The sequence below is a fragment of the Triticum urartu genome, chromosome 6 (assembly GCF_003073215.2).
Source record: "Triticum urartu cultivar G1812 chromosome 6, Tu2.1, whole genome shotgun sequence".
Lineage (NCBI taxonomy): Eukaryota > Viridiplantae > Streptophyta > Magnoliopsida > Poales > Poaceae > Triticum > Triticum urartu.
Genome location: NC_053027.1, coordinates 318,500,370 through 318,512,335, shown reverse-complemented (window position 1 = coordinate 318,512,335; position 11,966 = coordinate 318,500,370). Strand labels below are relative to the sequence as shown.

The window sequence follows — 11,966 nt, the reverse complement described above, 5'->3', positions numbered from 1 at the left end:
ACCCGTAGTGCACCTTTATAGTCACCCAGTTACGTTGTGACGTTTGGCACACCCAAAGCACTCCTACGGTATCCGGGAGTTGCACAATCTCATGGTCTAAGGAAATGATATTTGACATTAGAAAAGCTTTAGCATACGAACTACACGATCTTGTGCTATGCTTAGGATTGGGTCTTGTCCATCACATCATTCTCCTAATGATGTGATCCCATTATCAATGACTTCCAATGTCCATGGTCAGGAAACCGTAACCATCTATTGATCAACGAGCTAGTCAATTAGAGGCTTACTAGGGACATGGTGTTGTCTATGTATCCACACATGTATCTGAGTTTCCTATCAATACAATTCTAGCATGGATAATAAACGATTATCATGAACAAGGAAATATAATAATAACTTATTTATTATTGCCTCTAGGGCATATTTCCAACACTACTCCCGGTGGGAGTTGGACTCCCCCCCCTTGGGCGCGCCACCCTCCTTGGCCGGCCCCCTCCTCCACTCCTTTATATACGGGGGCAGAGGGGCACCCCGGAGACACAACAATTGATCATTGATCTCTTAGCCGTGTGCGGTGCCCCCCTCCACCATAATCCTCGATAATATTGTAGCGGTGCTTAGGCGAAGCCCTGCGATGGTAGAGCATCAAGATCGTCACCACGCCGTGGTGCCGACGGAACTCATCCCCGACACTTTGCTGGATCGGAGTCCGGGGATCGTCATCGAGTTGAACGTGTGCAAAAACTCAGAGGTGCCGTAGTTTCGGTGCTTGATCGGTCGGGCCGTGAAGACGTACGACTACATCAACCGCATTGTTATAACGCTTCCGCTTCCGGTCTACGAGGGTACGTAGACAACACTCTCCCCTCTCGTTGTTGTGCATCACCATGATCTTGCGTGTGCATAGGAAAATTTTGAAATTACTACGTTCCCCAACACTTTTGACCCAACTCGGTGGCACCAACCTATGTAAAAGTATGAACGTTAGGAATCTTGCTGGGACCAACGGGAACAACTCGGAGGGACCGATGTGCAAGGGCTTAGAGCAAACCTCATCTTCATGGCACCGATTGCATCATCTCAGTGGGACCGAAGTGAAGCAATAAGGCAACAGAGAGTTGGTCAAGCCATCTCGGTGGGACCGATTGCAATTCTCGGTGGGACCAAAACAATTGCAACAAGCAACAAAAGAGTTGGCAAGGCCATCTCGGTGGGACTAAGATCCATATCGGTGGATCTAAATTGTTAGGGTTTTGGCAGTGGCTAAGTCTAGATGAACTCGGTGGCTTCGGATAGGAAGTATCGGTGGGGCCGAGTTGGAATGTAGGGTTTGGACATATTTGGATAGAGAAAGTGGTTGAGGATTTTGGGGCAACATCACTAAGCACTTTGAGCAAATAGATCATTAATCAACACCTCATCCCCTTTTAATAATATTGGCTTTCCTATGGACTCAATGTGATCTTGGATCACTTATCCAAAAATGTAGAGTCTTGAGCTTTTGCCAATCCATTCCCTTAGCATTTTTGAGGGGTCCACAATCACTAGTCTTCACCATGCCAATCATTGAACATCCTGAAATGTTTATCTTAAATGGGCATTAGTTCAATGAGATATATGTTGTTATGAATTACCAAAACCACCCGGGGATTAGTTGCACTTTCATCAACCTTCTTCCCGATCTTTGGGCATATATCACCTGGCCATTTATCTGGCTCCATCTGCTTGTTGTAGTTCCTTGTCATAAGTTGCCTCTAAATCCTATCAACCATGCTAAGTATTGGCAGGTCCCTAGACTCCAAAATGCCCATGCAATTAACAGTATATAACATATGTGATCGGATTAGGATGCAGCAAACGCTAGTACATCACTTATATGTAGTTATATAGATGCACATCACTATCAGATGCTATCACCTATTGAAAACTTCACATATGTTGTTAAGTAGTATATCACATTTTGGCAAGTCACTTTGAAAAGCTTTAACCCAAGTTTTAGGCTCTAGCTCATGTAGCCACTGGTAGGCATCATCATTGAGTAGCTTCATTTCCTGCATGCCCTAGTCATATAGATGAACTGTGTTGCTCCTTGCTATCTTCCATAGTTGATTCTTCAAAATGTCACTCTTGAAAGATTGCTGAAAGTTCTGCCACATATGCCAAACACAAAATTTGTGTTCTGACCGAGGGAACAATTCTTCAACTGCATTGATGAGCCCATTTACATTGCATGCAAGAAGAACACAACTAGTTAGAAGTTGGACAAGGCATTCACATACTAATGCAACATAAACATTCACATACAAAGAGAATTACCTTTTATTTTTCTGACATGATAGTCCAAGGTTCACTGTTTATGATGCCTAGATCTCTTTTAAGTGTGTCGAGAAACCATGCCTAGTTAGGGGTATCCTCAACTTCAACCACAACAATTGTCTAACGCCCCGTATGTAACTTGCCGCATTTGTATTCCAACTATTGCCAATTTCGGCTCTAAGTTATGATATTCCCTCGTGGTTGGGTTTTGTCTTCGTTTTGCATTTTGTTCATGTCATGCATCTCATATCATGTCATCATCATATATTGCACATTCATCTCATTTGTTTGCCAGGCTTACCTTGTCTTATTGCATTTGTGCCTCTTGTCATTTTGCATTGCATCCCCCATCATGTGCATTGTGTGGTGTGTTGCCATGCATGTTTTGCATGCTCCATGGGTGATCCATGCACCATCACTTCTCCTTCTACCCCCTTCTTCCATTTTTTTGCAAGTTCCATATTGCACTACTACATTAATGCTCTTTTTCCCCTTTAAACCTGGCACCATGTACCTAGCCTCTCTGTCAAATTTCATCACAATTGGAGTTGTTTTGGTTAGGTTCAACAAATGCATCAAGTTTGAATAAAATTCAAACTTGTTTTATTTTTCTGCCTCTAAAAATATCCAAAGCAATTTTGTAAAATGGTGCAATATTCCAAGAGCTTGGGGATATTTTTATTTTTACCAAACTCTTCTTCTATGTCCCTGGCCTTTTCCTTTTGTCTTTCTGTCTAAAGAAATTGCAAAAAGGGAAAAGGCTATAGCAGCAGCATCCACAACGCACCACTTGGGCCTCTCCCTCACCTGCATCCCAGCCCACGCAGTAGCAGCAGCCCAGCAGCAGCCCACAAATCACCCCGGTTCCTTTCTCACTCGAGCCGACCCAACCCTCACTTGCACCCGTCCCGCATGGCAGCGCAGGGCCCATCTGTCACCAGGGAGGCTGTAGCGCTCACCCCCCCTTTTCTTCCACCTCTCCTCCCCTGCTTTACACGTCTTCCGCCATGGCCACGGTGGCTGAGCCCACCGTGCCCGCATCCCTATAAGAACCCCCCCCCTCGGCGTCCACACCTACTCCTCTAGGGTTTCCCCTTCGCCGCCGCAACCCAGGGGTCTTCCCCTTATCTCTTTTCTCCTTCCCCGTGAGCCCCAAGCGTGGTTGAGAGAACGCTCGTCGTCGTCGCCGTCCCTCCGGTCACATCCAGCCGCCTTCTTCAAGTCCGTCTCCTTCCCCGTCGTCCTCGGCGTCCGTTACATCGTCGAGGGAGTCATCAAGTCTGCGCCTGGCTTCCTCCATTGTTCCCATCTTCTTCGCGATCAGACTTCACACCGAGGTTCAAAGGTCGACTGCGTCGCCGCCGGCTCGTCTCCGCCGACCTTGCCGTGTCCTAGGTGAGCTAGGTAACCCCTTTTCCGTCCCTGTTTCTTCTCGCACCCTCTAGTTCACCGTAGGCGTCGTTTTTTTCATGCCTCTCCCGTGCTCTCAATGCTCCAGCGTAGTCTGAACTGTTAGTGAAGATGTTGTTGTAGCTTGCCAACCCCGCGCATCCTCGCTCCGGATCCCTGTTGCGCCTCGCTGCGCGTACGCACCCCCGCAGTGCCTTGCCGCAGCTGCCGTGCGTTTTCTCCCCTACATGCCTCGCCATGGCCCCGAGCCGAGCGCGAGCTCGTGCTCGAGTGTCCGCTCACTCGCGAGCCGCCTCCACTCGCTCGCTGGAGTCCCCACATGTTCTCGCACGCCCGCTGTTGCTCTACTCAGTGAGCCACGCCTCCTAGCTCGTCGCCGCCGTTGCCGGTCATCTCTGTGTCGCCAGAGCCAAGGCTCGGCCTTCTGGCCGTTGTTCAAAAGAGGCCAGACGCTAAGCTTTCCATGAACACGCTCGTAGCGCAGTGGTTAGCCTAGTCGTCTGCATCCGGGAGACCCGGGTTCGATCCCCGCGGCCGCGGTTTAAAACCCCCCATTTTTTTCAACGCTTGTGAGTATGACAGGCCAACCCCACATGTCATCCTCACTCCCCTTTTTTTCTTTCGTTCCAGTGTTTTCCATTTCTGGAAAGCTACCTTATTCCAAATCAGGCGTGCCCATTTCTGGACATTTCGAAATAAGGAAATATCATTTCTGCCAGTTTCCTTTTTAGGCAGTTTTTCACTTGCAGCTTTTGTGATGATTTTTCTACAGTAACCTAGACATATTATATATGTTTTGGGGGTAGAAAAATCCCACCAATCCAGTGGTGGCATTGTTTTTTTGCATTTGAGCAAGTTCATGAACATGTCATTTTACATCATGATGCTGTCTTGTCATTTTTGTGTGATTTATTTCAAGCATGCTATGAGGTTGTTTGGCACATGGCTAGCTTCATTTTCATGCCTACTCCATGATAGTATTTATTCCATGTCTTTTAGTGCACTATGATGGGTGAGACAAGCATGCCAAGTTGCTATCATAATCTGCTTTTGCCATGTCCTGTAATTCCACTAAGTCTGAAACTGTTAATAAAACTTGCTATGTTTACATGGGTGCCATCATATTTTCTGTGCCCTTTTGGTTTATGGTCAGTAAGTGACTTTTGCTAAAAGCTTTGAGTAGATTCATGCCATGCTTTTGTTTGCTATGTTAAGTTCCTGTAGCATGTTGTTAACTTGCTCTAAACATTGCTTCCTGATGTTAATTCCTGCCATGTTAGTATTTTCACTAAGTCTGTGATGTTGATATCTTTTGCACTTTTGCCATGCTTGTTTGAACCTGCTATTGTGTGATTTAGCTGTAGCTCAGTGTTCATCTTTTGTCAAGCATCTTGAGTAGATCACTGCCATGTGCTTTGTTGCTATGTTAGAGTGCAGTAGCTTATTTTCTTGTTGCATTTTAGATGGCATCGTGCTGTTAATCGCAGAATCATGCCATTATTGTTTTGCTTGCCATTTGCAAACCGTGCATCCGATTCCGGTGATCTTTATATCGATTTCGAACGAAATCAACTCATCTTTCTAGCGGCGCACTTGGTTTGCCAAGTTGAGGCCTGGTTCAATCTTTTCCTTCCGGAGCAAGCATATGCATTGCATATTACATCCCGCATATCATGCCATGTTTTGCATCATGTTGCTTGCGCATTGCACCGTGGTTGATTGTGGTTTCTTTTGCTTGTATTCTTGCCTTGGGTAGAGCCGGGAGACGAGTTCGTGATTGAGGAACCCGTTGAGTACGCTTACGAGGATCAAGCTTACGTCAACTCGGAGAACTTTGCAGGTAAGATGACCATACTCTCGAAATCACTTCTATCTTTGCTTGCTAGTTGCTCGCTATATTGCTATGCCGCGATACCTACCACTTGCTATATCATCCCTCCCATATTGCCATGTCAAGCCTCTAACCCACCTTGTCCTAGCAAACCGTTGTTTGGCTATGTTACCGCTTTGCTCAGCCCCTCTTATAGCATTGCTAGTTGCAGGTGAAGATTGGAGTTTGTTCCTTGTTGGAACATGGATATTGTTGGGATATCATTATTATATCTTGTTTACTTTAATGCACCTATATACTTGGTAAAGGGTGGAAGGCTCGGCCTTATGCCTGGTGTTTTGTTCCACTCTTGCCGCCCTAGTTTCCGTCATATCGATGTTATGTTCCTTGATTTTGCGTTCCATGTGCTTTGTTGCTATGTTAGAGTGCAGTAGCTTATTTTCTTGTTGCATTTTAGATGGCATCGTGCTGTTAATCGCAGAATCATGCCATTATTGTTTTGCTTGCCATTTGCAAACCGTGCATCCGATTCCGGTGATCTTTATATCGATTTCGAACGAAATCAACTCATCTTTCTAGCGGCGCACTTGGTTTGCCAAGTTGAGGCCTGGTTCAATCTTTTCCTTCCGGAGCAAGCATATGCATTGCATATTACATCCCGCATATCATGCCATGTTTTACATCATGTTGCTTGCGCATTGCACCGTGGTTGATTGTGGTTTCTTTTGCTTGTATTCTTGCCTTGGGTAGAGCCGGGAGACGAGTTCGTGATTGAGGAACCCGTTGAGTACGCTTACGAGGATCAAGCTTACGTCAACTCGGAGAACTTGCAGGTAAGATGACCATACTCTCGAAATCACTTCTATCTTTGCTTGCTAGTTGCTCGCTATATTGCTATGCCGCGATACCTACCACTTGCTATATCATCCCTCCCATATTGCCATGTCAAGCCTCTAACCCACCTTGTCCTAGCAAACCGTTGTTTGGCTATGTTACCGCTTTGCTCAGCCCCTCTTATAGCATTGCTAGTTGCAGGTGAAGATTGGAGTTTGTTCCTTGTTGGAACATGGATATTGTTGGGATATCATTATTATATCTTGTTTACTTTAATGCACCTATATACTTGGTAAAGGGTGGAAGGCTCGGCCTTATGCCTGGTGTTTTGTTCCACTCTTGCCGCCCTAGTTTCCGTCATATCGATGTTATGTTCCTTGATTTTGCGTTCCTTACGCGGTTGGGTTATAATGGGAACCCCTTGACAGTTCACCTTAAATAAAACTCCTCCAGCAAGGCCCAACCTTGGTTTTACCATTTGCCACCTAAGCCTTTTTCCCTTGGGTTCCGCAGACTCAAGGGTCATCTTTATTTTAAACCCCCGGGCCAGTGCTCCTCTAAGTGTTGGTCCAACCTGTCAGCAGCCGGTGACCACCAGGGGCAACTCTGGGTTGGCCTACCAGAATCTTGGACAATCTAGTGTGCCCTGAGAACGAGATATGTGCAGCTCCTATCGGGATTTGTCAGCACATTTGGGCGGCTTTGCTGGTCTTGTTTTACCATTGTCGAGATGTCTTGTAACCGGGATTCCGAGTCTGATCGGGTCGTCCTGGGAGAAGGAATATCCTTCGTTGACCGTGAGAGCTTGTGATGGGCTAAGTTGGGACACCCCTGCAGGGTTTTGAACTTTCGAAAGCCGTGCCCACGGTTATGGGCAGATGGGAATTTGTTAATATCCGGTTGTAGAAAACTTGACACATAACTTAATTAAAATGAATCAACAGCGTGTGTAGCCGTGATGGTCTCTTTTCGGCGGAGTCCAGGAAGAGAACACGGTCTTGTGTTATGCTTGAACGTAAGTAGTTCTAGGATCACTTCTTGATCATGATAGCTTATCGACCGTGCCTTGCTTCTCTTCTCGCTCTCATTTGCGTAAGATAGCCACCATATATGCTAGTGCTTGCTGCAGCTCCACCTCACTACCTTTTCCTACCCATGAGCTTAAATAGTCTTGATCGCGAGGGTGTGAGATTGCTGAGTCCCTGTGACTCACCGATTACTTCCAAAACCACATGCAGATGCCGATGATGCCAGTCTAGGGGATGCAACCGAACTCAAGTGGGAGTTCGACGAGGATCCAGGATGTTACTATGTTTCCTTTCCAGACGATCAGTAGTGGAGCCAAGTTGGGGCGATCGGGGATCTTATGCATTTGGGGTTGTCTTTATTTTGGTTCCGTAGTCGGACCTTGATTGTATTTTGGATGATGTAATGCTATATTTATGTATTGTGTGAAGTGGCGATTGTAAGGCAACTCTTTATCTCTATCAAATTCAGTACATGGGATGTGTAAAGATTACCCCTCTTGCGACATGCCTACTATGCGGTTATTCATCTAAGTCATGCTCCGACACGTGGGAGATATAGCCGCATCGTGGGTGTTACAAGTTGGTAATCAGAGCATTCCCCGACTTAGGAGCCCCCTTCTTGATCGAATCGCTGGCGTTGTTGAGTCTAGAAAAATGTTTTGAGTCTTTTAGGATTATATATATCGGAGAGTAGGATTCTTTTTACTCCTCAGTCCCTTCGTCGCTCTGGTGAGGCTTCCTAGCATAGAGTTTTGACTCTTCTCTTCTCAAATTTCAAAAAAAAAATAGGATCACGCGGGTATCTTGGAATCGTTCCGATGGTTTTGTTACGAGAACATTGTTCTTGGTGCCTCCTGACATTTAGGGGTTGTGGAAGTGTCCCGGGAGTTGAGCTCCGAGGTGTTGTCGTCACAATTTTATTGTTGCAGTTCTGGGATACATGAGTTCGCCGACATCGAAAATCTCCTTTATGCAGTTGTTGGTGAGATAACCTCGACGCCACCCAGTACTGGGGCGGGAGTTCGGGAGTATTGCCATAACTCGTATAACGGATGCTTTTCGAAGGTTGAGGTAAATGATTTTCGAAGGTTTCTTGGTTATGTGTTGAAGGATGGATACAATTGGATGTAGGATTTGCTAGTTTTGGGTGAGATAGTATGCTTCCCCTGTATCCCCAACACCTGATTGCATAACCAGAAAGTTTTAGGAGTTTCATAGGTGGGAATTCATGTAGCTCTAGTATTTCTTCCCGCAGATATTTGTGATTGGGTAATCCTTACCAATTATTTGTTCATATTCGTACCTTGTTGTTTTATTCATCTACCTCTATCTAAGTGGCTTCTCAACTTATTTAAGTGTGATCATTTACTTTGGAATTCATTCGTTCATTCTTGTTCAAATGTTAAGACTTTATGTTACAATTTCGATCCATTGATTCAGCTTGAATATATGTTTGTCAAGATGCTAACGGATGTCAACCTCTTCAGGATGGCTCCTCCAATGCGTCAGAATCTGGAACCTCCGCCACCACCTCCACCTCCGGAGGCATGTCAAGCTGTCATGGCCGCTACCAACGCCAACACGCAGATGCTTATGCAACTCTTGCAAGAGCGTAACTAAGGAAATCGAGGTCATGGAAACAATCAAGTTCAGTTTGCTACCCTCAACCAGTTCCTCGCAAACCAGCCGAAGTCTTTCAGTAACTGTGTCGAGGCCACAGACGCTGACGATTGGCTCGTGGATATCTGCAAACATTTTGAGTGTAGCAACGTCAGGCCTGAGGACTTTGTCAAGTTTGCTTCGCTCCAACTCAAAGACCAAGCTGCTGAGTGGTATCGACAATACAAAGATTCCACAGGAGGTCGTGTGATTACCTGGGATGATTTCCACTGAGACTTCAAAGCTCACCACATTCCTCAAAGTATTGTTGAGAGTAAGCGTGAGGAGCTCCGCAATCTGAAGCAAGGTAGTATGTCTGTTTACCAATACAACATCATGTTCCAGAGGCTCGCTCGCTTCGCCAAACAAGACATCCCTGATGAGAAGAGCATGATTTATCAATTCAGAGGTGGCCTCAGAGAAGATCTGCAACTATCTCTTGTTCTTTTTGAGCCGAAACAGTATGATGAGTTCTACAACATGACACTAAAGCAAGAGGCTTCTCAGCTCAAGTGTGATGCTTCTAAGAAGAGAGTCAGGGATGCAACTCCTTCTTCTTCAACTCAAGTGGCAGCTAAGCAGCAAAAGTTCTGGTTGCCTCCTCCTCCTCCGTTCCGTCAGCCTTATCAGCAGAAGAGTAAAGGTGGCAATGGATCTTCCTACCCACCCAACCCAGGCTTTCAGAATAAAGCTTCGTCTCATGCTCCAAGGTCAAGTGCTCCGTATCACCGTCCGCTCTCAGAGGTTACGTGCAACAAGTGTCAGCAGAAGGGTCACTATGCAAACAAATTCTTCAACCAGAGGCGTCTTCCGCCTCCTCCCCCTGTGAGATCTGCCAGCAATGCAGTGGTCAAGCATAATCCCAAGTTTGCAAAGGTCAACATGATGAACGTAGCTCAGGCAGAGGACTCTTCAGAAGTGATCATGGGTAACCTTCCTATTAATGATATTCCTGCAAAAGTTCTTTTTGACACTGGTGCATCACTTAGTTTCATCTCAAGACCATTTGCATCTAAGCATGAGTTGACTTTCCAAGTTTTGCCTAGTCCGTTAGCAGTTGTCTCACCGGGTAAATGCATGAATGCTAACTCCATGGTTCCGGATGTTTCTATCAAGATGGGTAACTATAAGTTTATGTCCTCTCCAATTGTTCTTGGTAACTCGGATATTGATCTAATTCTCGGCATGGACTGGCTTTCTAAGCACAAGGCTCAGCTTGATTGTGCTGCCAGGCAGATTCAATTGACACACTCGTCTGAGGATGTGATCATCTATGCCGCTCGTGATGATACCATTCGTCTGTTTTCTCTCAATGAGAAGGGCGAGCTGAATGCCATCTCTCATATTCCAGTCGTTTGTGAATATCAAGACGTCTTTCCAGAAGAGCTTCCAGGAATGCCTCCTGACCGGCCAGTTGAATTCGTCATTGATCTTGAGCCTGGCACGGAACCTGTTTGCAAACGTCCTTACAAGCTTGGACCAGAAGAGTTGAAGGAGCTGAAGAAACAACTCAATATACAAGAGCGTATGGGTCTGATCCGACCAAGTTCTTCTCCTTGGGGTTGTGGTGTTCTTTTTGTCAAGAAGAAAGATGGCACAGACCGACTTTGTGTCGACTACCGCCCATTGAACAAAAAGACAATAAAGAACAAGTACCCACTTCCCAACATCAATGATATTTTCAAACAACTCAAAGGTGCTCAAGTATTCTTCAAGCTTGACCTCCGTATGGGCTATCATCAGATTCACATTCGTGAACAAGATATCCCCAAGACAGCATTCAGAACAAGCTATGGTTCCTATGAATGCACTGTCATGTCTTTTGGCCTTGTCAATGCTCCTCCAACTTTCTCTCGCATGATGAACTTCATCTTCAACCCTTACACAAATGGCTTCGTCTTGGTGTATCTCGATGATATTTTGGTCTTTTCCAAGAACAAAGAGGATCATGCCAAGCATTTGAGATTGGTGCTGGACAAACTCAGAGAACATCAGTTCTATGCGAAGTTTTCAAAGTGCGAGTTTTGGCTCGATGAGGTTCTCTACCTTGGGCATATCATCTCCGCCAAGGGCATAGCGGTTAATCCTGAGAAGGTGCCTATAATTGTGAATTGGGAACCGCCTCAGAATGTGAAGCAGCTCCGCAGCTTTCTTGGGCTCGCAAGCTATTGTCGAAGATTCGTTGAGAATTTCTCTAAGATTGCGAAGCCTCTTTCCAACCTCCTCTAGAAGCATGTGAAGTATGTCTGGACGCCTGAATGTGACGTCGCTTTCAACACCCTCAAAGAGAAGTTAGTCACAACTCCGGTTCTAACTCCTCCCGATGAATCCAAACCATTCAAGGTTTTCTGTGATGCTTCCCTTCAAGGTCTAGGTGTTGTGTTAATGCAAGAGAAGAAAGTTGTGGCCTATACCTCTCGCCAGTTGAAGCCCAACGAAAATAACTACCCCACTCATGACCTCGAGTTGGTGGCAGTTGTCCATGCTCTTTTAACATGGAGACATCTCTTGTTGGGAAGGAAAGTGGTCATCTTCACTGATCATAAGAGTCTCAAGTACATCTTCACTCAACCCAACCTCAACCTCAGGCAGACTCGTTGGGTCGAGATGATTCAAGGGTATAATCCAAGTATTGAATACACTCCAGGCAAGGTCAATGTCATTGCTGACGCTTTGAGCAGGAAGGCTTACTGCAACAGTTTGATTCTCAAGCCCTTCCAACCGGATCTTTGTGAAGCTTTCCACAAACTTAATCTACAAGTTGTTCCTCAAGGATTTCTTGCCAACCTCCAAGTGTATCCTACTTTGGAAGATCAAATTCCTGAGGCACAACTTCTTGATGCCATGGTGAAGAAGGTGAAGATTGGGATTGCCAAGAGCCAACC

At 45.7% G+C, this 11,966-nt stretch overlaps 1 long non-coding RNA gene across 2 annotated transcripts; it reads left to right on the top strand.

Moving 5' to 3' along the window:
* Nucleotides 1–3,322: 3,322 nt before the first annotated feature.
* Nucleotides 3,323–7,817, top strand: LOC125517346. 2 transcript variants are annotated; one of them, XR_007287559.1, is made up of 3 exons: nucleotides 3,323–3,723; nucleotides 5,486–5,569; nucleotides 7,633–7,817. It is a non-coding gene; the product is annotated as an uncharacterized LOC125517346 (long non-coding RNA). The 2 variants fall into 2 exon arrangements; XR_007287560.1 differs by having other exon boundaries at nucleotides 3,324–3,714.
* Nucleotides 7,818–11,966: the final 4,149 nt, after the last annotated feature.